General features: G+C 39.1%; 1 long non-coding RNA gene across 1 annotated transcript in view; it reads right to left on the reverse strand.

The window, feature by feature from the left end:
* Nucleotides 1-4,261: 4,261 nt before the first annotated feature.
* LOC144455380 (uncharacterized) overlaps nucleotides 4,262-26,320 on the reverse strand; it is a 57,264-nt gene continuing 35,205 nt past the window's right edge. The window contains exons 3-4 of the long non-coding RNA XR_013484116.1: nucleotides 19,586-19,702; nucleotides 4,262-4,767 (exon numbers count right to left, since the gene is read on the reverse strand). This is a non-coding gene — a long non-coding RNA (uncharacterized LOC144455380). The remainder of the gene's footprint in view (nucleotides 4,768-19,585; nucleotides 19,703-26,320) is intronic.

The following is a 26,320-nucleotide window of genomic DNA, read 5'->3' on the forward strand; positions in this document are numbered from 1 at the left end:
GTCCAGGGTATGAGAAAAAAAAAAACCTTCTTCCCCTCCCACCCACAGTTAGCTAGTGATAATGCACTCTGAGCATCTCTGATTTCTGTCAGAGGGAGCTAACATCAAAAGGAGTATTTTGGGCTTCACCGGTTTGGGTAACAATCACCCTGGACAATCATCCTAAATATGGTTGTTGGGTTGTTTTTTGGGAGAGGGGGAAAGGGACGGTCATGTGGTGTTTTCGTTTTTATTTTTGCCATTCTACCAATCTGAAGATCCTTACTTTGTGTGGTGGGAGTTTAGAAGTGAGATCGAGTCAGCTGGCAACAAAATTGTTGAATAACCTCAAAGAAAGATTACTTACTTCACTGGCATTATTTTTTAACTTCAGGTCTAACAATAATAATAATAATAATAATAATAATAATAATAATAATAATAATAACTAACATTTACATAGTGCCAGGCATATAGTAGGCACTTAATAAATGGTTATTGAATATAGTGTTTACAATGTGCCAGGCACTTTACAATTATTATCTCATTCGATCGTCATAAAAACTCTGGGAGGTGGGTGCTATTATTATCTCCAATTAACAAAAGAGGAAACTGAAGTTAAGTAACTTGCCCAAGGTCACACAGCTAGTAAGTGTCTGAGCCACATTTAAAGGGAGGTCTTCCTAAATGCAGACCCCCCATGCTCTAACCATTGTACCACCTAGCTCAGGGGTGGGGAACCTTCAGCCTCAAGGCCACAGGTGGCCTTCTAGGGCCTCAAGTGCAGCCCTTTGACTTCATCCAAACTTCACAGAATTTTTTTTAATAAAAGGATTTGTTCTGTAAAACTTGGACTCAGTCAAAAGGCCGTACAGAGGGCTGCAGGTTCCCCACCCTACTGATCTAGCTAATCTTAATCCATTCTCCTCTAATCCCATCAATGCCCACCTGCCTCATTCTACTGCCTTCTTTGGCTTGCAACATTGTTATCCAGCACCCATGACCTGCTTCAACAAAAAACATGCCAGGTAAAAAAACATAATTTTTTTTTAATGGCAGCATTACTCCAAGATGGGCGAAGGAAGCCCTAGTCACATACAAATCAAAGGGAAGTCTGTATTATTGTGGGTGGTTTCAGAATGGGATTCATGTGGTTTTCCTAAAAGAAAACAACTGATTCTTCCCAGACAGAGCTCATAAGAAAAACACAACAATCCATTGTGTTTACAGACCCTTGCTCCAGTGAGCCAGAAATGGTGGAAAATTCCAAAATAACATGAAGTGTATGCTAATTTTTAGGCATGGCTAACTATCCTGGGAGGCGGGCCAGTATCGGCAACTCTATTTGGCTGTGCAATGTTTTATTCAAGGGTCCTGGAAAGTAACCCAGACTGTAAATTCAAATCCCCATTTCACCATTCATGCGCCCAGCTCTAAGCTGGCTCAAGCCATCTAAGCTTTCTTGACTTCTTAGTTAAAGTTATACTCACTTGCCTCTCAGGGCTAATAAGAATTACTTCAGTGAATAGCTTTTTGTAAATTAGTGATGCTATATTTACTTTATCGTTGAGTGTCCTACTACGGGCAAGACACTGAGCAGAATCATAGGATCATAGAAACAGAGCTGAAATGTGCATAAAACTTTGTATTTATCCCCATTAAATTTCATTTAATCCAGTTCAGCCTGAATCTAGGTAGCAACATCACCCCCCAAAAAAATACTTCCTACTTATTTTGATTAAATCTTGTGTATGCTTACATAATATGTTGTCTCTCCTAATAGAATGTAAACTCCTTGTGTCCCTAGTGCACAGCTCTATGCCTGGCACTTAGTAGGTACTTAATAAATGTTTGTCGGTTGATTTATGATCCTGTCAAAAAAGGAAATCAGGATAATCTGCCATGACAAGCTCTTGATGAAGCCATGCTGACTGTTTATGACAACAGCTTCCTTTTCCAGATTTTCACTACTATCGACCCAGCTTGGTCCCAGAGAAGAATTTTAAAAATTCAGCTCCCCTTCTTTGCAGAAGCAGGGGTCTGTGGATGTGAAATAGTGCATACCGTTAGACATGATCAATGTGTTGAATGGTTTTGCTAAAATGATTTTGGTTCCCCTCTCTTTTATCTTTGTTACAAGGGATAGCTCACTGCTTAGAGAAGGGCAGAGATATTTGGAAATGAAGGTAATATAAAAAAATATCAAAATTAAATTCACAATTAAATTTAAATTTATTAACATTGAGTGGGATTGAGACCACCTACCCAAATAAAAATTCAGAGGTTTCTCTCAGTAGAAACAGAAGTTTTATTCTAGCAAGTGTCTCGTGAGAATTGGGCATCACCTACCCAGGGCGGACTGGAGTAGGGAGGCAGGATACAAGCAGCAAGCAAGCAGTTATATACCCCTAGACAAAACAATTCTAAGAAAATCCCACCCTCCTGAATCTCTTTATCCCCATTGGTTGAGGTGAGAGACCTTACATTCTACCCAGAAACTAAGAGATACATTTTACCCAAAACAAGCTTGGGAGATAGAAGATTGCCTTATTTGGCAAAGACAAGGCTGGGGTGGTGGTTACAAAACAGGGGGGGGGGGTAGGCAACAGATGTATGACCTGATCACATGATTTACAGGAAAATGAAACTTAGGCCTAGCTAATGTTAAAGCCTTAACTAAATTTTGGGGCATAGCTTCCATTTCATATGAGAAACTTTCACTTGTCCCACACAACATTAATATATTTTAAATTATGCAAGGAATAAAAGTTGTGTTAACTGGCATATAATAGTTATTATTATTATTATATTAAAGCTGGGCTAAATGGCATGTAATAGTAATAATAATAATATAATATATAAATATTAACAGTATATTAATATGTAGTGATACTATTATTATTACATGCTATAATAATAGCTATTGCTATTCCTGTTATTATAGTAGCTAACATTTATGTAGTACTTAAGTATGTGCCGGGCACTGTATTAAGCACTTTACAATTATTATCTTCTTTGATCCTCATGACAATCCTGGGAGGTAGGTGCTACTATTGTCTCCATTTTATAGATAAGGAAACTGAAGCAAACAAGTGGCCTGGGGTCACACAGCTAGTAAGTATCTGAGGCTCAATTTGAATTCAGATCTTCCTGACTCTAGGCCCAGCTCTGTATCCATTGTGCCGCCTAGCTGCCCCTATAATTCACACATACCATTTTCTTCCCCACTCCCCCTCCTTTTATTTTTTTTATTTTTTTTTAAACAAACATTTGCCCTTCTCTAATCAACAATCATTTAGTAAGCCCCTACTATGTGCCAGGGACTGGGTTTGATACAGGGGAAACAAAGACAAAAATGTAATGGTTCCTGCCTTCAAAGACTCACAGTCAATTAGGGGAGATGGCATATATAGCTCTAAGTACATTTTCTCATTGGTAATATAAGTCTCTGATCTTGTGGTACCTCTCAAATTCTCCAAAATCCTATTTTCCCTATGAAACTAGGCCCCACAAAAGCCATGGTCATTATCCCAAGGTTAGATGGTTTTCCCACTATACCACACACCATTTCCTCAAACTATAGTCAATGTAATTCTTTTACCTTCTTTTGTAATTATATATTATTAATTATATGTATGTTGTATATATATATATATATATATATATATATATATATAGTAATTATGAATTATTTTATAATTATAGAATCTCAGTTTGAAGGGGCTTTTGAGGTCATCTGGTCTAGCCTCCTACTTCAGGTATTAATCCCTTCTGTACCATGCCCTGTTAACAAGCGGTCATCCAGGTTTTATTTAAACACCCCCCAGTCACAGAGAACTCACTACTTCCCAAAGCAGCTCATTTCGATTTTTGGACTGCCCCATTTGTTTGGAACTTCTTTCCACTAGGCCAAAATCTGTTTCCCTTACATTCATTGGTCTTATTTCTGCCCACTGGAACCAAGGAGAGTAAATATAGCTCCTCTTCAACCTAAGAACTCCTTCAAATATCTAAAGGGTAGCATCAAGTTTTCTCTTCTCTAGACTATTCATCTCCAGTTCCCTCAACTGATCCTGTCACATGGATTCAAGTCTCTTAATCCATAAATCAAACTGAACACAATACTTCATGTAATTTTGTCTTCATGCTTGTGTAACCTTTAAGTCAGAGGTCCCTTGCTGATGGGAAAAATCTGGGTATGCTTTGGCAGGGAGGGATGGAATTCCCTAGTCTTCTGGTTCACTACTACAACCCACATGCAGGAAGGCATAAAGTTCACAAGTTCAAAGTATAAACAAGTTTATTTTTCAGGTTAAAGGAAACAAATAGAGTTCACTTCAGAGCCATAGAAAAATAACAGTACTCACAACGGAGCAAAGCATTCCTCAGAGACCATTGTAATCTCAGTCACTTATAGCATCCAAGGTCCCCAGTGTAACTCCCCCTTCCATTTAACTTCTCAATACTTGCAACCTATTGTAGTATCTCTTCACTGGGTGGTTTCTTCCATGCAACCCTTTCCATTATCCCTGTGTCTTGATGTATGATTCAGAAACCCAAGTCCCATTCTTAGATACCATCTTCTTAACCAAAGCTGCTTCCAAAATAGCCTCTTCTTCTGAAATCCCTACTTTCAACCGGCATCAGTGATGGAAACACCACCAGTGTCCTTTAAGTCTTCATGATCCCCAGAAATACAACATCATGTCTTTTTCATGGCATCATTGGTCCCTCTATGAATCACCAGAAGTAGGTAATCTTCAGAGTCAGCAAGCCTCAGGAGTGTTTCTAGTATATAACAAAAAAAAAAAGAAGAAAAGGAAAGGGGCTCTTGCTTCCAGCAAAAACTACAAGAAAATGCAGCTAGGTAACACAGCAGGTAGAATGCTGGATCTTGAGTTCGAAAGACCTGAGTTCAAATGCAGCCTCAGACACTTACTACTAGCTGTGTGACCTTGGACAAGTGGTTTAACTTCTATCTGCATCAGTTTCCTCAACTTTAAAATGGAGATGATAATAGCACCTACCTCTCCCTAGGTTGTTGTGAGGATAAAACAAGAAAATATTTGAAAAGGACTTGGCACAGTGCCTGGCACAAAGTAGGTATTATATAAATTCTAGTTACTGTTATTGACTTTGAAATGACCTTCAGAGGATGCACTGTGTGTGTATTTCTGCCAATGACAAGAAATAGCGGGGGGGGGGGGGGGGTTCCTAGTAGAGGTTTGTGTTCCTTCTGGGAGGAAATAAAAAGCCTAAAACTCCACTTTCTCAAAGTATATTGCAGCCCTAGAAAGAATGAAAGGGATTCAGAGGGGAAAAAATAATCTGAAGAAGTAGAAGGGGATCTTAAATGAATTTCATGGGACTAGGGGATGAAAACACAATAAAGGGAATTAGAAATATTTCTACATTTGAAGCTATGAACAGGTATGAGTCTCTTTCCACAGAGGGGAGAGCCAGACCCTCCCCAGAAGAAGCGTATTCTCATTCTCTAATGAATGTCAGTGGAGAGCCACCCACGTCATTAGAAAAGAAGCCATCTAGTAAGGGTGAAAGGAATAAGATGGTGATACCCTGCCAATGGGTACCTAAGAAGCTATTCATCACCTTCAAGGCATGTCAGCCTGACATGAGAGAGAGCATCCTGAAACTTGTCAGACCCAAAGACTACTACCCATCACTGGTGATTCATACAGGTACAAATGAAGCATTATTAGAAAGCATTATCAAGGATTATGAAGATATGGGCAAAAACTGTTGTCAAATGAAGGAAAAGATTGCAGAAGAAAATGGTAGATTTAGAGAAACAAACGACTGAGTAAGAAGAGGGGGTTTGAGTATGGGGTCTATTATTTCTGGCTTGGAAATTGAATAATGGTCTCTTAGCCAACGAAGGGCACCTAACAAGAGCCATTAAGACATGTTGTCTAGAATCTTAGAAATCTGATCAAGAAGATTTTAAATTGAAAGTGAATGGGGAAAAAGAAAAGAACCTGTTTAAATCTGTCAATTCAGATATTATAGAAAATAGCAGGTACAATATAGGAAGAAGTCTATAAGCAAGGTCAGTCATTCAATATCTAAGAAGACAGTGAGCAATCAAAACTATACAAAAATTTGGGAAATATGGGGAGAAGAGAAGCTCCCTAAGACATGCTGCATTTCTCCTTGTGTTCAGAGAAATGAGGCCCCACGGTACCACTAAACAGAAGCAAGGGCATCACTACTAAATAGAACCAAGGGGGTATAATGGATGACATACAAAATTATTGTGCTGTCCTAAAAGCACACTATTAAGAGCTCAAAGTATAAATGGTCCAAGGATATGAACAGACAGTTCTCAGATGAAGAAATTAAAGCCATCTAGAGTCATATGAAAAAAACGCTCTAAATCACTATTGATTAGAGAAATGCAAATAAAAACAACTCCGAGGTACCACATCACACCGATCAGATTGGCCAAGATGACAAAACAGGTAAATGATAAATGTTGGGGAAGATGTGGGAAAATTGGAACACTAATGCATTGTTGGTGGAGTTGTGAAATGATCCCAACCATTTTGGAGAGCAATTTGGAACTATGCCCAAAGGGCTATAAAAATGTGCATAACCTTTGACCCAGCAATAGCACTTCTAGGGCTATATCCCAAAGAGATCATACAAATGGGAAAAGGACACACACGTACAAAAATATTAATAGCAGCTCTTTTTGTGGTGGCAAAGAATTAGAAATTGAGAACGTGCCCATCAATTGGGGAATGGCTTAGCAAGTTGTAGTATATGAATGTAATGGAATGCTATTGTGCTATAAGAAATGATGAACAGGCTGACTTCAGAAAAACCTGGAAAGGCTTGTATGGACTGATACTGAGTGAAGTAAGCAAAACCAGGAGAACGTTATACACAGCAACAGCCACGTTGTACGATGACTAATATTGATAAACTTAATCCTTCTCAGCAATACAAGAATCTAAGACATCTCCAGAGGCCTCATGATGGAAAATGCTATCCACATCCAAATAAAGAACTATGGAAGCTGAATTGCTATCTTTTTTTTCTCTTCTGTTGAGTTTTGTTTCTTCTTTCTGATGATTCCTCCTATTGGTTTTAATTTTTACTTACAACATCACTAATGTGAAAATGTGTTTAATGGGAATGTAAACGTATAGCCTATATCAGATTGTGCACCGTCTTGGGGAGGGTGGTGGGGAGGAAGCAGGAGAAAAATTTTAAACTCAAAAGCATACGGAAGTGATTGTTGATAAATCAAAATAAACTAATAAAATAAATTTTTTTAAAAGAGCTCAAAGTAAGCTGAGGCTTGCAAGGAAAGCAAAAAACAACAAAAGGAGAGGGTTTCAAATTTTGTTGGCAGTAAACGATGCACAGAAGCAAGTTAAGAAAGGTTGAAAATAAAAGTATGAATTGCCTGAAAGGACTAGGGCAGAAACCAGTGCTTACAAACTGGAAAGGGAGACAACACTATTGTCGCTTGGGAGTCCCAAGTCTAAGAATCTTTGAGGAAATAAGAGAATCAAATTCAGGACTTAGGTATTTAAAAAAAAAAACCCTAAAGAAAGATATTCCTTTAAATTAGGGTGTCATTAGGGAAGGCCAGCCAAGCACAGCGGTACAGGTAAAAGGAAAGAAGAATCAATTATCTTTGCACTCTTATCTGAATTAAGAAAAAAAAAATTTAAAAAGATATTAGTAGCAAAAGGAGAATAAAGGCGACAAAGGCAACTCTGTAGGACTCCAGAAGAGATATGTCATTGTTAGCTCATATCCTTATTGTCCAAGCAACTCACAAGGTCCAGATCTCCAGGCCCACTGGGCCTGCCTTTGGCTTTAGTCCTTCAGCCACTGAATTCGCCCGTCAATGGTGGTGCTCTTCTCCTCTAAGAAGTAATACTGTTGATGAAATCATCTTCTAATGGGAAGCCAAAAGCAAATGCTTGACCTCTCAGACTCAGCCTACATGGCTAAAAACATTCAACTCATGAGATTGCTGCCAGGGCTGAAAATGTCCATTTCCTAGGATTACTGGTTGATAAAATAATGCTCTAGAGTGAGGGTGAGGGGGAACCAGAGAGCAGAACAAGTCAAGGATTCAGGCTTACCTAGGTAATCTCATGGTCTCACTACTAAGTGCTTAAAGCCTCAGTTGAGGTGGGAAGAGGAGTGTTGTTACATGTATATTCTGGGCCATTACTAAGAGATTTACTCCTTGCTGAGATGACCCAAGAAGCTGCTTATAGATCCCTATAACTGGCAAATTGTGTCCCAAATGATTGACCTGTCAGGAGGAGCCTATTGGCCCTCTATTAGAGTTGCTTTGGAAAAAATAGCTACGTATCTTTAGAGATTCATCCAGTTCTTTCTCTCCGTCACTTATCAGAGGCTTAAAAGAATCAGACAGCTAAGTGAAGATAATTTTAATAAATTCTATAACTTTGACCTTTTTCCTAAAATGTCCAGACCCTTTGACCCAGTTATCCCACCATGTTATCCCAAAGAGGCCAAAGACAGAAAAAAGAATCCCATATACACTAAAATATTAATAGAAAAACTTTTGAGTATAACAAAGAACTGGTAATGAAGTAGGATGGCTAAACAAATTGTGGTCCATAAATGTAATAGAATATTGCTGTTACAAGAAACAATGAAAATGGAGAATTCAGGAAAGCACAGAAAAACTTAGACAAATTGAATGAAGTAAGCAAAACCAGAAAGCAATGCATACAATTATAACTATGTAAATGGAAAGAACAAGAAAAAGAAAGAAAGACAGAAAAGAAACTAAATTCTGTATAGTTATAATGACAAAGCTTGGCTCAAAAGAAGAGATGAGAAAATGCACCTTCCTCCCTTATTTATAAGGTTAGGTGGGAGGAGAACCTTGAATCTACTGTTGTACTCAGTTGCTATGTTGGTTAATTTTTGTTGTTGATCAGTCATTTTAGATCCGTCTGATTTTTCATGACTCCATTTGGGTTTCTTAGCAAAGATACTGGAGTGGTTTGCCATTTCCTTCACCAGTCAGTTAATTTTACAACTGGTTTTGGTTTTTTTTTTCTCCCCTCTTAAAAAAAAAAAGTTTGCTACAAGGGATGATTCACTTAAGGAGGAAGGGGGGAAATTGTACAGTGGAATAAACATTGACTCTGGAATAAGGGCTTGGGTTCAAATCCCACCTTGAACAATTACTACCTGTTCATACTTGTATTACCTGTCCAACTCCCTAGTCTTCCAGAAGAAGAACTGAAGCCCAGAGAGGTGAAGGGTGCTGAACTAAATAACCTCCAAGGTCCTTTCCAGCTATAATCCCATGGCCTCTGAGGACCCATCCAGCTCTATAGATTTATGACCCTCATATTCAGAAATAAAAGTAATGTAAAACAAAACACAAATTTTTTTAAAATGTAAATGATACCACTGATGTTTTAATGGGTATTTTTCTTGATTACTATACTGAATGCATTTGACTTGAGTCTCTGGGTTTGCTAAGATAGGTTGGTAGAGGAGTGTGAATGGGCCAGTGGAAATTTTACAAGACATGGGGATCTTTTTGAAGTCCTCTGAAAGACTCTAATCAGAGACCACAGCCATGATGAAAGGCCCCATTCACAAAGAACAGCTCATCTAAGGAACAGGGAAATAAACCTTGAATAGACATCTCTATAATAAAGCTTGATGGGGAGTGGGAGTGAGTAAGGGTTCTCTGGGAAAGAAAAAGGAGAAGAAAAGAGAGTGGAATAATTTAGCCAAAATAAAGCTGGTTACTGCCTAGCTTTCTTTGAGAATGCCACCAGTCTTGAGAGTTCCACATTCTTCACTCTCTGTAGCAAGCCAAATGCCAAGTGACAATGTTCTACATAGTTGGGTGAAATAAATTTGCCCAGAGCTCCATTTGGAAGGCATTACAAGAATAAGAGCTCCACTCCTCCTGTGATTCAACAGTGAAAACAGAAAGAAACAGAGCTCAGAATTAAAAAGGTCTGACTTAACCATGGCATACATTTAAAAAAGATAATGTTTAATTAAAAAATCTTAGAAAAAATTGATGAATATTAATAGATTAATATTTACATTTAAATTAGAGATTTGTAAAGTACTTTGTAAAGCTTAAAGCTTTATAAAAATGCTAGCTATATATTTCCATAGGGCTTTATCACTCTGTAAAATGTTATACATATTATTTTATGTAATATTCATAATAACCCTGTGAATTAGCTAATACAAGTATTATTATTCCCATTTCACAGATGGACATAACAGATTCAAAGAGGTTATATTAAAATAACAATACCAGGGGCAGCTAGATGGTGCAGTAGATGAAGTACTGGGTCTGGAGTGAAGAGGACTCATCCCCCTGAGTTCATATCTGGCCCCAGACACCTACTATCTTGTGTGACCCTGGGCAAGTCATTGAACCCTATTTGCCTCAGTTTCCTCATCTGTCAAATAAACTGGAGAAGGAAATAGCAAACCACATCAATATCTGTGCCAAGAAAACCCCAAATAGGGTTACGAACTGTTGGACACAACTGAAATGACTGAACACCAACAACAAATAGTAATAATGATAATAATGACTAATACACAGTGACAGGTGCTGTGCTAAGCACTTTACAGGTATTATCTCATTTGATCCTCATAACCACTTTGGGAGGTAGGTGTTGTTATTATCCCATCTTATAGGCAAGCAGAGTATAAGTGACGTGCTCAGAGTTGCACAGCTAGCAAGTATCTGAGGCCAAATTTGAATTTAAGACCAGTGCTCTGTGCCCTGTAACAACTAGCTAGTGATTTGCACAGGGTCATAGAGCTATTAGGAAGTGGAACTGGAGGACAAATCTAGGCATGTCTGTCGGCCAGGTGTTAGCAAGTCAGTCATTTTACATACACCACACTTCCTCTCTATTCTTTTTTGCATCTCCTGATGAGCAAACCAGAGCAAAATCCTTTATTTCTCTGTGAGAACTATTTTTCTTTCTGTGTAAAACAGAAAGAATTCCTTTCCTTATCTCAAAGATGCTGTGAATATACATCAGATTATGTTTATAAACATTCCTAAGCAACTTCAAGTGATAGAGGACACTACATCCTATTAAGAGCAATGGAAGGAGCAAAAATCCAATTCCGGTTTGACTGGGGTTAGGATCCTGAACCCTTTGCCGCAAGTACACTCACGAGAACAGGGATGTCCTCAGACGAGGTTGTCAAGGATGAGGCCTTGGCTGTATCTGACCTTGTGATGCAGTCACCACTCCATAGATGATGAGTATACTCTGTGCTTAAGATATCAAATAGATGGTGGCACCCACCAATGCAGAAGATCCGTCCCATGGGATCAGTCACAGGTATAGACACACAGAGAAAGCCACCCATTCAATCAGACCCTCTCCTCTCTCCCCCTCCCCCTAGAGCTCATTTCAGACTCTGCCATGATGAAGTCTTACCTCGCTTCCTTGTTCTTCCTAAAGTCATGGTATGAGTGCTAGTTGATGAACACCAGCCCAAAGGCTTGGCCTCTGCTTTTTTTTTCTGCTAACTATAGGCAGATTCGAAGTGGGAGAGAGGCTGGCTGATGCTTTTACGAGGGCTTTTGATAATGTCTCCTGTCTTCCTGCTCTAACAGCTCAGCTATCCTCTCTTCGTGGGTTAATGGTAAAAACTAAGTTGTTGAAAAAATGGATATCTCTATTGGGGGTCTTTTATAATACCGTAGATATCAACATAAATGAAAGAGAAGTAGTTCAAACATTTCACTGGACATCCAAGATGGATTTCTGGTTCGGGGCATTGGAAAGTCTCTAAAGCATTCATTGCTAAATGTATCTAAAAGAACACAACTTGCTGTCAAGTCTTTATACAAGCAAGGAACTATGAAAGTGCAGTTCTATTTCTGTAGATGCAAGGAGATCAGCAACCTTTCCTTATGAGATGCTTCCAGAAAACAGCTCTAACAGCAGCTACACATAAGGGCTGGTGGGGGTGGGGGTGGGGGTCCTTTGTTCTTGAAGAGGACCAATGTGATTCTCCAACCCCATCAAACAGAAATAGTTTAGAAGTCATCCTACTAAAGCATAGAAACCATTGTCTTGGAGGTTTTTCTCTTTTACTCTGTGAAAACAATGAACTCTGCCAGTACTGAAAACAAATTTGTTCAAACACAGCCAAGTTCAAACATCTAATGAGAACGGAAGGTCTGTCAGGATTCACCAGTTTAGGCTGTGCAAAAATTGTTGATCCTTGGGAATAAATCGAGACACTTCATCAACTCTTTCAGGTCACGTGGATAAATTTGTTTAGGTAAATTACTAAATAATACTCTAGTGACTCAAAAGCATTCTTGTAGTTTATAAAAGGACCTAACCTGCTTCAAAGATAGGATAGAAAGTAGAGGAAGCATGTATAACTTGTACTTGGGGGAGTCTGTTTCAACAAGGCTAAATGCCTGGGGTTCTGAATCTTTTTTCTTTGTGTCATGGACCTCTTAGGCAATCTAGTGAAACTCCTGGAATCCTTCTGAGAATGTTTTTAAATGTATAAAATAAAATACAAAGGAAATTAATTACATGGAAATATTTATCAAATACTATTGTTATCAAAACCCATATACAGACCATTCTACCTTTCCACCTCCCTCAGCCTCCTTTGGCTTCGACCTGGAGGGCTGGAGAATGGAGCACTGAACTGCTCACTTTATAGAGGGCAGAAATTGGACTTCCAGCTCACTTTCCTCCTCTCCCCACCCCTTTCCAGCTTCCTTTTGTGTATACAGTTCCATATATACACTTCAGTTGCGCGCGCACATACATACACACACACACACACACACACACACACACACACACACACACACACACACACACAGAAAGAGAGATAGCACAGCATGGTATATAGAAGAGAGTTGACCTCAGGGTCAGGAAAACTTCAGTTCAAACCCTCTTCTCTATGATGGAAATAGAGCCAAGTACTCTCCTTTATATCTCCCTTCTCTGACACATTTCATTCATACCTTTCCTCCATGCTTGCTCCAACCTCTTGGATCAAGACACTTGGAATCTCTTCATCATTCTCAGATAGTGTCCCCTTTGTATAAAATGTGTTTAGGGCATAAGCCACACATCTCTCACACAATGGCTTTGGTTGATTCAAGGAAATGTACAGGCCCAGTTCATACTGAGGTCTGATGGTCTAATTAAAAAAAAAAACAAGTTTGCTCTTAGTCAAGGTACCAGAGCCAAATAGATGATTTCAGCCTCATCCCTATGTGTCTATGCATTTGTAATCAAATCTGGCAAAGTATCCATTATGGAAGTTCGTGGTTTCTCGTTCTTGTTCTTTTTGATAGTTGAAATGTTTTTGCTTGTTGCTGATAAATTCATAATGAAAAGAGAAAATTGAACAAAAGAAAAGCAGACACAATTTAATTTAATTCAACAAGCATGGGTTAAACACCTATTATGTGCCAGGTACCAAAGCTTGATGCTTGGAAAACAAAAGCAAAAATAAAAAGTCCCTGCCCTCAAGGTGCTTATATTCTACTGGGGGGAAACTACACATGCAGAGATAACTAAGTACAAAATATACACAAAGTAAATAAAAAGTAAAGGCAAGAGGAGATTAACCGCTTGAGGATCAGGAAGGGCCTCATCTAGGAAAGGGCATTTCCATTGAACCTTGATTAGAGCTAGAGATTCCAAGGGGGAAAAAGGGAGAAGGGAGAGGATTCCAGGTATGAGGTCCAGGTTGTACAAAGATTTGTAGACAAGAGATGGAATGTTTTGTTTGAGGAGCACCAAGTAAGCCAGTCAAGCTAGAGCATAGAGTTAATGAGGGGGAGTAAAGAAAAATGATTGTGGAAGGGTCATCATGCCCAGTTAACATGAATGTGAACAGGTGATAGTTGCCAAAGTCCTATTCCAAGGGCTTACCCACTGAATGGAGGTGATCTTTGCAAAAATGATTTAGATGGAAGAAATGCTCCAAAGTAATAAAAGCCTAATGCAGTTTTAAGGGTAGTCTCCAGAAAGTTCTTTGGGCACATAAATACTCAATAAATCTGCTCACATCTAGAATCATATTATCTTACTTAGAATCAGATAGTCTTGTTCATGTGTCTGAGGTGGGGCCTGAATGCAGGCTGACTTTGAGGCAGGCTCACCATGTAGCAGGTACCAATCAGCATTTGTGGAAAAAATGTCCTCACCTGGAGTTCCCTACAACTACGAAATCACAAGCCCCTTAAAAAAATTTTCTGAATTCTCAATAAATACAAATCAAATTGAACAGAATTGGTAACAGAATTTAGTTTAGCCCTCAAGATTTTGGAATCTTTTTTAATCAATCAGTAAAGATGTATTAAGCACCTACTATGTGCCAGGCACTTTGCGAGTGCTTTATGCAGGTGAGAAGATCCCACTCACAAACTCCTCAAGTCTCTTCTACCCTTGAGCTCTTAGGAAGTGATAACCATGGCTAGTTCTAAGCTCAAGTGATGCTAAAGAGTGCTCAGAAGTCTAGAAACTTTTCTCACTCATCACTTATCAATCATAATGTCTACTTTATCTATTCCCACTTTGTGATGAGTAGAGAAGGGATTGTGATGTGGGAATAAGAAAATTTTGAATCAAGAACCTTCATGACCCATAAATCCCACAAACATCCAGATATATGACCTGTGCTTTCTCAGAAAAAAAAGGAGAAGGAGGGAAAGGATCAGGTCAAACCTCCCCCATTCATCCCTACCCTTTGTGGAAAAGCTGAGGCAAATCTCATAGGCCTCTTTCCATTAATCATAAGGATCCCTTTAGGGCATGACAACCAACAGTAAATGGAAATGTTGATTACATATTCAGAAAAAAAATCCATCATTCCCAGCTGGCCCCTGGCCAATCTACTCATTACCTTTCTCTAAGCCAGGGCTTTTTAGCCTGGGATCTGTAAACTTAAGGAGTTTAAAAAATATATATTTTGATATTTAAGTACTTGATATATAGATTTTAATATTTTGATGTTTATATACAATATGTTGATATAATTAGCATTCTTTGTAATCTATTGTATTTTATGCATTGAAAAATATTATTCTGAGAATGGGTTTATAGGTTTCACCACACTACCCAAGGCAGTCCTTCTGTCTCTTTAGAGAATTTTACTAATGAATAATTACAGAATATTACTATACCAGGCTAGCTTTATCAGGTTAAATGACTTGTCTAAGAGACAGGTTTAGAACACAGGTCCCTTGACAGTAATAGTTCACAATCCTATGCTCTATCACATATTAAAGCTAGAAGGTGGCTCATTGGCTAGAGGGCTGGACTTGGGGAACAACTGAGTTCAAATCCTGGCCCAGACACTTAGTAGCCAGGTGACCCTGGGCAAATCATCTAGCACCCTATCCCCACCTCCAGCCTTAGTTTTTCCATCTGGAAAAAAAAAAAAAGGAATAATAATAGCCCCTAGCTTACCGTACTTTTGCAAGATCCAAATGAGGAGATATACATGAAGCACTTTGCAAACATATTCTATAACTATAAGCTACTGAAACTCCTTAGATAACAGCCCAGATAACTTCCTATGTGGTTGAAGGGGGAAAATGATGACTGGAATTGTAATGTAGTGCTGTCCCTGTGAGGCAGTATAGGTATCATTATCTCTATTGTACAAGTAAAGCAAATGAGATCAATAAAAGTGAAGGGATTTGCCTTATGTCACAGACAGGGAAGGTAGGAGGAAAAGAAGGAAGGAAGAAGAGAGGGAGGGAGGGAAGAAGAGAGGAAGGAAGGGAGGAAGGAAGGAAGGGAAGAAGGGAGGAAGGAGGGAAGGAAGGAAGGAGGAAGGAAGGAAGGAAGGAAGGAAGGAAGGAAGGAAGGAAGGAAGGAAGGAAGGAAGGAAGGAAGGAAGGAAGGAAGGAAGGAAGGAAGGAAGGAAGGAAGGAAGAGAGGGAGAGAAGAAGGAATGAAGGAAGGAGGGAGGAAGGAATGATAGAAGGAGGGAGGGAAGGAAACAAGGGAGGGAGGGAAAAAGGATGGAGGGAAGGAAGGAAGAGAGGGAGAGAGGGAAGAAGGAAGGGAGGAAGGAAGGAGAAAAGGAGGGAAGAAAGGAAGGAAGGAAGGAATGGATGTATTTATTAGGTGTTTATTATGGGCCAGGCACGATGCTAAGCACTTTACAAATATCTCATTTGATTCACACAACAATCCTGGGGAATATGTACTTTTATTATCCCTATCTTACAGTTGAGGAGATTGAGACAGACAGAGGTTTAACTATTCACCCGGGGTCACACAGCTAGTAAGCATCTGAGGTCACATTTGAACTCAAGACTTCCAAGTGCAATTTTCTACTCACTGTGCCATGTAGATGCCTCAAATGAGCACCATATATGAGACTTGAATCTAAATCTTCTGACTTCAAGTCCAGTGGTCTCATACATCCCACCAGGCTTGGTGGGAGTCTAAATGGCTTCACTAAAGTCATATAGTTAGCAACAGAAGCAAGCCTCAAACCCAAGCCTCCCGATAGGCTACTTCCCAACTCCATTACATTACAAAATCAAAGGCTGCAATTGCCAATTAGTTTTGTTCAGTTCCTAACTGCTGTTTTTCAAGTGCATGTTGTTAGTTCAATTGCCATGTGGCAATTATTAATTAGCCTTGGTCAGCTGCTAACAGCTATTTTGCAAGTGTATGCTGCTTATCTCTGTGCTAGGCGAGCGAGTGTGAGCACGTAGTCAGGTCTGTGTAAAACCATCCCCTTACCTGAAAAAACAAAACGTATACTGTTGGTGAATCAGAAATGTTACCTTCATAGGAGAGGACAGCAATAAAGTTGACATAACCATTAACAGCAGAAGAGGGGGCTATTGCTTCAGTTTGAAGGAATAAGATCAGCTGCAAGGAAAAATCACTGATAGTGGGAATTGGTTAGCAACGGAATAATACAGTCTGTGTAATGATCTTGCCTGGAGGTCTTTAGGAACAGGTCAGACCTGCACTGATCTGGACTGGTATGGAAATTTTTCTGATTGGGGCAGAATAATGAGCTGGAAAGGTAACATTCCTCCTGCACATGGATGTAAGGAAAATTCATTTCAAATGCTTGAAAGAATCATTCCTAACTCGGAAGCAATAGGTCAGAGGACTATAATTTAGACACCATCCCCCTGGCTTTACAGATGAGGAAACGAAGTGAGCACCCAAGAAATAAAGTGATTTACCCAGGGTCACATGGGTCTTAAGCAGCAGAGCCAGGGTGGCAATTCGGGTCCTCCAGCTCTCTGGCCAAGGGTATTTCTGGTGTCCTGGGCTGCCTCTCAGGCAGCGAATTGTGATTACAAAATCAGAAACCTGAAAACTGGGAACTATTTTATTTGCTTGTGATTGTAAATCATGCTTACTAAACTTTTTTAATTAAATGAAATTAATTCATAGGGCCATTTTCTCTCAACTCCATGCTAAATGATTGGATAAGCCTATCTTTTAAGCAATTGTATCTGCTCCTGCAGCAAGTAGTTCACAAAACTTGCAGGGATTTTTGACACTCTCTAAGCTTCATTTCTTTACTCTGTAATTCACCAATTCACCAATTGCTTATTAAGTATCCATGTAGGGAAAGATACCACACTAGCAGCAAGATAGGGCAGTGGAAAGAGTGCTGGGTCTGGAATCAAGATGATGAGTTCAAAACCTGCTTCAGATACTTAGCTGTGAAACTCTAGGCAAGTCATTTAACCTCTCTCTGCCTCAGTTTCCCATATATAAAATAGGGACAATAATATCATCTACCTCCCTGGGTTGTTGTGATGATCACATAATCTAATATTTGTGAATGTGTACCTGCGCATAGTAGGCACTCAAGAAATGCTTGTTCCCTTACCTTTGAGGCTATTCCCTATTAGGAAACACTGAAGATTTCTGACTAGTAGGGACATGGTCAAATTTGTGTTTTAATAATGTCATTATGGTAGCGGTGGATGGATCAATGGGGGAAGAAACTGGAAGCAGGGAGACCAATTAGGGAGTTACTGAAATAGTCCAAGCAAAAGGTGTTGGAGATTTGAACTAGACCAGAATAAAGACTATGTATGTGGAGGGGCAGATAGGTAGCTCAGTGGATAGAGCACCTACTAATGGAATCAGGAGAGACTGAGTTCAAATCTTGCCTCCAACACTTGACATTTACTAGCTGTGTGACCCTGGGCAAGTCACTTAACCCCATTGCCAACCCCCCCAAAAAAAATGACTGTAAGGTTGTGAACCTAAGTGATCAGAAAGACAATGGTTCCCTCGACAGAAATAGGGAAGTTGAGGGGGAGGATGAACTTGAGAGGAAATGTAAATAGTTCTGTTTGAGACATGTTGAGTTCAAGATGCCTACCAAGGCATCCAGGTAGATTTTCAGATAGATATTCAGCAGGTAATTGGCATTCTTTGTCCATGGCAATGCATGAAACAAAAATAGGTAGGGGAGAGAGAGAGAATGTATTTCAGTCTTTTTCAACCTTCTGATTCAAGACTGTGACATACTGGTGCAAAAAGGGATGCAAATCATTAAAATTTATAGTGTTTAGACCATCTGGAGTACAAGATGATGTTACTCAAAAAGTGAATTGCAAGAAAACCAAGAACAAATGAATGTGAAAGAAAAGAAAGAACAAGAATCTTCAACCTTTCCAGATCTGCCACAAGTTCTGGGAAAGTTCTTAAAACCTATATAATGCAAGTATATACATTCCAATCAAGTACAATGTAGTAGAGAAAGCACTGAACTGGGAGTTAGAAAATCTGGGTCTTAGGGGCAGCTCTACCACTAATAAACTGTATGACGTTGGGCAAATCCCCTGGACTCTCTAAGCCTCAGTTTCCTTATCTATATAATGAAAGGCATGAATTTGAAGAATTATCAGACCCTTTCCAATTCTAAGATACCATAAAATGGATGGTTGAAAATCTTAGGCTACTCTATGATAGCATTTATTCCATAATCCAGAAAGAGAAAATGGGCATTGTCCTTCTGCTTTTGGAAATTTGCTTATGTTCAGAAAAAGAGTAGCAACCATGCAGCTCTAGGAAGGGGAAAGGTAGTAGTGGAATAGAAAATACAATATGTTTGATAAAAATGTCATCTTCTTGACAAAAAATAAAGCTTTCTCTTTGAAGATATAATATAGTATAATATAGTTCAAAGAACTATAATCACATCATTTACAAGGAAGAAGGCTATATCAGTTAAATTATCAAGTAACAGATTTCCTGGAATTTTTTCCCAGTTGTTCCCACAATGGGCAAGTTGCTATCTCAGTTCTCAAATCTTTATTCCTATAGTAATAGAGGAGAAAGATCCATATTGCATGGTAAGAGGAAAATCTTAAAATTGGCCAAATGGGAAGTTACATTGGAAACTAGTCAGATTGTAAGTTGGTTGTGGGTAGGGACTGTCTTTTTATTAATTGTATCCCCATCATTTAGTACAATGCCTGGTACGTCATAAGTGCTTAATAAATATTTCTTGGATTGGATGGAACCCCAGCAATGTGCATCAGAAAAACGATGAAGAGACAGCAAGAAGACAGGAGTCAGAGACTTACATGTATCACTTTACTTCAGTTATTTTATTTCCCTGGGGATTCAGTTTCTTCTTCAGGGAGGAGAATGGATGAACCCTATGACCTCTAGTCCCTTTCCAGCTCTGACATTCCATGATTCTGTAATTGGAAGATAAGATGAGATAAAGACAGTTCAGCTTTACAGAATTCCAGGATCTCCCAGTTAGAAGAGATCTCTGAAGCATCTCACCCAGCCTATCTGCACCTGATCAAGAATGCCCTCTACAACCTATCTGAGAACTGTGCAATTCGCCTTCGCTTGAAGACAGCCCTCTAGGAAGCTCAGAAAACCTCCCCCTCCCCCATCTCCCAAGGCAGCCCATGCCCCGTCACAGCTTTCATGGTCAAGAAGTTTTGTTATTGGTTACTTTCCCCTTACATCAAGTTACTTCAGTTCTGCAAATTTCACCTGTTGGTCCTAGTTCTGCCTTTGTGTGTGTGTGTGTGTGTTGGGGGAAGGGGGAAGTAGAGCATCTGTAATCATTCTTCCACATGACCGCCCTTCAAAGGCCTGAAGACAGGTGTTTATATCTCCATCTCTATCATATCTCTTCTTCCTGCTAACCATCTCCAGTACTCCTAATGCTCCTCACAGGGCACAATCTTACAGTACATTATCATCTTAGTAACTCTTCCTAGCTTATCAATTACTCAAATTCCAGTTACCCAGAACAATACCTCTTACAATTGCCGAAGACAGGGATAAATTGAGAGGAGATAGGCGAATCTATGATTAAATAAGTAGCTTAGGAGATTAATCATAGCCACTAGGTCAATAGCAAAGCCCAGAAAGAGGATATCGTCATAAGAGAGGATTCTTTAGGGAGAAACATTAACCAAATTGAAATTATGCTGAATGTAGGTTGGATCAAAATCCAAATAAAATGGATCTGAGGTCCAAGCAGGAAAACATCTGATTCCTCAGAAGTATTAAAAAAAAATTTTCTTTCAGGTACTAAAGAGAGTAGAAGCATAGGCTATAACAGCTGCAATTGTCCTCAGAAATCATCTAATCACACCCCCCCTTTGTTTTACAGATAATGCCTAGAGAGGTGAAGAGATATTAAATTAAGTGGCAGCATCAGTATTATAATTCATAATATCAGTATTATAACTCATAACTTGTTTCTAGTCCTATGTTATTTTCACTATATGATATGCCCTCTAATTTTGTTGTTGTTGAGTTATTTCGGTTGTATCCAACTCTTCACAACCCCATTTGGGGTTTTCTTGGGAAAGATACTGGAGTGGTCTGCCATTTCCTTCTTCAGCTCATTTTACAGATGATGAAATTGAGGCAACTAGGGTTAAGTGATTTGCCCAGAGTCACACAGCTGGTAAGTGTCTAGGGTCATATTTGAACTCAGGTCTTCCTGACTCTAGGTCCAGCACTCTATCCACTCACTACACCTAAGGACTAAAGAGTATTAGTAGAGCAGGCTAGTCATAATAGTTGTAACTCCAAGGATCGAGTGTATGGACTGAAGGGAAATGACAAGAGGGAATGAATAGAAAGTCTTAAAAAACTGAACTCGTGATCTTCTCACTTTCAAATTTCCTTATCACCATTAAGGACATTCCCATCCTCCCACTCACTCAGGCTTGTAGTATAGGTGTCATCCAGGGCTCCTCATTCTCACTCTACCCCCATAACCAGCCTGATGCTTGCCCCTGTCAATTCTGCCATTACCACATCTCTCATCTACACCCCCTTCTCTCCTCTGACACTACAACTACCCCAATGCAGGCCCCTTTCACCTTATGCCTGAACTATTACAACACTTCTGGTTAGTCTTCTTGACACAAATCTCTCCCCATTCCAGTCCATCCTCCACTTGGCTACCAAAGTGCCTTTTTTTGTTTTTTTGCAATGGGGTTAAGTGACTTGTCCAGGGTCACACAGCTAGTAAGAGTGTCCAAGGCCACATCTGAGCTCAAGTCCTCCTTGTGACTTCAGGGCCCACACTCTATCCACTATGCCACCTACCTGCCCATCTCATTACTGAGTTCTGACATTACTTCTTCCCAAGATCAACTATCAAGTTCTAAGTTTAAGCAAGTCCTGTTCCCTTCCTAGGCTGGTCACCTACCCATGAGATGTGACAAGATCCTTCTCCAGTTCCTTGGAATCATAGAATCTCTACCTTGGAAGGGATTTCAGAAGTCATCTAGACCAAACCATCCTGGAACGTACCTGACAAGTGGGCATTTGTCACTTTCAAGACTTCAGGGGTCAGGGCACCTGCTCTCTGATGAGGTAATCCACTTCTTGACTTGGAAAACCCTAATGACTAAGAAGCCCTGCCTTATGTTGATCTGAAATCTGCTTCTGAGTAACTTCTGCTCATTCATTTACTTCCCTCTGGATCTAAACTCTACAATTGTAAGATGTGACAGACCTTGAAAAGGACTATAATATATCCCTGAAATCCCTTCTCCCAGCTCAAAACGCCTGGTTCCTTCAACTGTTCTTCCCATAAGATAGATTCAAATCCCTTCATCTTTCTAGTTAGACTCCTCTTAAGGTACTTTGTTGGGGCAGCTAGGTGGATAGAGTGCCCCGCCTGGAGTCAGGAAGAAGAGTCTTCCTGAGTTCAAATCTTGCCTCAGACACTTAATAACCTTGTGACCCTGGGTATATCATTTTACCCTGTTTGCCTCAGTTTCTTCATCTATAAAATAAACTGGAGAAGGAAATAGCAAATCACTTCAGCATCTTTGCCAAGAAAACCCCAAATGTCAAGAAGAGTTGAACACGACTGAAAAACGACTGAACAAAGTGTACTTTACATAGCTTGTCATTTTCCCTCCTCAAATATAGTATCTAGATCTTGTCATATTGACTCCAAACAGGGTCTGAACAGGTTAGAGTATATCAGAACTATAATTTCCCTCACTCTGTACTATGCATTTCTATTAATGTATAATTAATACCCAAAACTCTATTAGGCTTTTTGGCCACCATGTCCCTTTGAAACAACAACAACAAAAATATAACCTGATCCTCTCCCCTCTTCTGCTTCTGTATTGACTATGGTAGAATGGTAGAAAAGGGTTACTGAGGGTGTTAAAAATCCCGTCTACAAACATGACTTTGTTGTTGCTAATCTACATGTAAGGTCCTTGTCCAAAGACCAAAAAGCCAATATACGAGCAAAGGAACTGAATCTAATCAATGTTGGCATTCTCACAATAAGTAAAACCAAAAGAAAAAAGGAAAAGATGGCTCACATGTTCTCCTTGGAAAGGCAAATAAAGGAATCCGTGGCAGGTAGGATGATCTAGGGCCTTACATTATATCAAATGAAAATTGACTGAAGTATTTGGAGATGATTAGCCTAGAGAAGCAAAGATCTGGGGAAAGACATGGTAGCTATTTTCAAGTTTTTGAAGGATTATGACATGGAAGGGGACAGCTGGGTGGCACAGTGGATAAAGTGCTGGGCCTGGAGTCAGCAAGATCTGAATTCAAATCCATCCTCAGATACTTACTAGCTATGTGACCCTGGGCAAGTCACTTGACCTTTACAGATGAGGTTCCTCATCTGTAAAAATGAACTGGAGAAGGAAATGGCAAACCACTCCAGTAATTGCCAGGAAAACCTTAAATGGGGTCAAGAAGAATCAGACATGGGGCAGCTACGTGGCACAGTAGATAGACCACCAGCCCTGGAGTCAGGAGGATCTGAGTTCAAATCTGGCCTCAGACACATAATACTTCCTAGCTGTGTAACTCTGGGCAAGTCACTTAACCCTAATGGCCTCACCTTAAAAAAAGAAGAAGAAGAAGAAGAAGAAGAAGAAGAAGAAGAAGAAGAAGAAGAAGAAGAAGAAGAAGAAGAAGAAGAAGAAGAAGAAAGAAGAAGAAGAAGAAGAAGAAGAAGAAGAAGAAGAAGAAGAAGAAGAAGAAGAAGAAGAAGAAGAAAAAGAATCAGACAGGACAGAAACAAGTGAACAATGACAACATGAGGTGGAAGGACTGTTCTGTTTGTCCTGGGAAGGCAGAATTAGGAGTAATAGAAGGGTGTTGCTGAGAGGCTTTTTAAATAAGGCAAACAAAGAAAAACTTCTCTTAAGTGAATTAGGCTCCCTCTCACTCTTCCAGCTACGTTAGATATTATAGAGTAGACTCTTGTTCAGATGTAGTTTGAACTAAATGACCTCTGAGGTCTCCCAACGCTGAAATTTCTGTGAACTGATTCATTAAGAAGCATATGAGATTGAATTACACATTAATTACTAATAAAGATTAGAACAGAAATAATGGAAAAACAGTTGACACTCAACCTTTGTTCTTTTCACAAAGATAATGTGATCTAATTTCCTGGTGCTTAACTAGAACAAAAGAAGTGATTTTTTTTAATCTTGCATTCCTTGTCTAGACTACTACAAGAAATTAGAATTCTATTTCCCATATGACTTGAAACACATTACACAAGATGGCTTATGAATGCTGCCAAATCCATTTCTGAAATTTTAAAAAGTGGTTCTAAGGTCTAAGTGTCTTAGAGAGTTTGTATCTACTAAGGCAGATTATTTCTTTTTTTATTATTTTTTTTAAATTTTATTAATTTATTTTTATTTATCAACAATCACTTCCATATGCTTTTGAGTTGAAAATTTTTCTCCCCCTTCTTCCCCCCCACCCTCCCCAAGATGGCACACAATCTGATATAGGCTTTACATTTACATTCCTATTAAATATATTTTCACATTAGTGAAGTTGTAAGTAAAAATTAAAACCAATAGGAGGAACCATCAGAAAGATGAAACAAAACTCAACAGAAGGTAAAAATAAGTTATAGCAATTCAACTTCCATAGTTCTTTCTTTGGATGTGGACAGCATTTTCCATCCCGAGGCCTCTGGAGATGTCTTAGATCCTTGTAATGCTGAGAAGGGTTCAGTTTAATAATATTAGTCATCGCATAACGTGGCTGTTATTGTGTACAAAGTTCTCTTGGTTCAAGCAGATTATTTCTTGATGATTATTTAAAAGAAAGAATAAAAGACAGTGAGTGTTAGGGTTAGAAGGGTTTGGAAAGGCCCTGAGTTCTCAAAATATCCCCTAGGGTTAGAAGTTATACCCATCCTTATTTGGAAAGCAGAGTGATGTTGGGAAAAGGAGAGAGCCACTGACTTTCCCAGCATCAACCGGCAACAAAATCTTTATCAGAAGATGGCAGGGTTTAGTAAAGCTAGAAGAAATCACTTAATCACCTTCATCTCCTCACCCAAATGGGAGTGGCAGAGCTTTGGTAAATGAATCAAAAGAAAAGTGGGTGACAGGAAATATGATGAGTCAAGACAGGAGAGGGATGTCAAGGCGAAGAGCAAAGGGGAATACCAGGGCAGCATGGTGGCATCAGTTCTTTTTCTGGAGCAATACAACAGTTGGGTCTGGGAGCAATGAACTAGCTCCCATTAGAAGAGAGGTCCCTACTAGTGACAGGACTGCCAGAACCAAAAAATAAAAATAAAATGGCCGTAGGAGCTTCTATATTGGCTTAGTCCACGTTCTATAAATGTGCTATAAATGAATGAATGAATGAATGAATGAATGAATGAATGAACAAAGCTGAGATTCTGAGTCCACTGGACCTCTGTCTAAATATCAGAAGTCTGGGGTCCAGGTTTCCTGTAGTTCTTTTATCTTCATGTGATGACCAGTCCTGCTGGCTATAGAATCAGACAAGTGGCATTTCTGTTCTATGCAATCCTTTGCCCACCCACTCAAGTATCGGAAATCCCACCTAATTTAGTACCAATTCCATGTAATGATGAGTGAATTCTCACCACTAAAGATGTCTCATCAAGAAATAGAATGGGCTGTAGAACATCATGATCCCTATAAAACACAACTTGATACATTACCATTCATACCAAACTATTGATAACTATGCCTAGTTCCTTGGACATTCATTGGTCTAATTATAAAATAGTCAAATAGTCAAGAATATACTCACCTCTCTTGTCAGTAAGAATGATATGTCGAACCAAAAAAAAAAACCAACAAAAAATTGACTCATAAGAAAAAAAACAGATGTCTTGTGTGTGTTTTAATGTGAATCACATGTACCCTACTGGCTTTTTTTAAGTTGCTGTGTAGAAATTAATTTATTGATTTCAGGAGATTGTTTCTGAAAAAAGTCTTTCATAATAGGCCTTTTTAAAAGTATCTGTAAAGTGGTATAAGATTCCAACTTAGAGTTTGCATTTGAGGTGTTAATGCTTAATTACAGTGGTACTACTAAGGATGTGCTGCCTTTAACTATTACCTGATGACCTATGAGGGACTCATTGGAAGGTGCAGTGTTTTTTGTCATAGAGACCTACTGTGTAATTTCCTTCACATCACTTCCTCAAGGTTGCTTCCCTACTTGTCCCTTTTATTCCCAATTTTTATTTAATGGGTCTATTTGCTTCTTTATTTTTCCACTTATCCCCTAATTTTTGTAGGTCCCTTTTATTTTTGCTCTACCTGTATTCTCCCCACCCCCACCCTAGTAACTGTCTCTTTTGACAAATTTTTATAAAAGAAAAAAAAATCAGTTCAACTAAAAAAAAAACCTTCTTGGTTCAAGATAAATTATATCCACTGCTTCTTCCTTCTCTGAATGGTTTTTCACATTATCATAGCAGAAAATGAAATTGGTACAATTTAAAGTCATTTTGGTTGGTACATAGAATCAAACTACTATTCTTGTTGTATCTTCAT

The sequence above is a fragment of the Phascolarctos cinereus genome, unplaced genomic scaffold (assembly GCF_003287225.1).
Source record: "Phascolarctos cinereus isolate Bilbo 61053 unplaced genomic scaffold, phaCin_HiC Scaffold_1;HRSCAF=81, whole genome shotgun sequence".
Taxonomy (NCBI): domain Eukaryota; kingdom Metazoa; phylum Chordata; class Mammalia; order Diprotodontia; family Phascolarctidae; genus Phascolarctos; species Phascolarctos cinereus.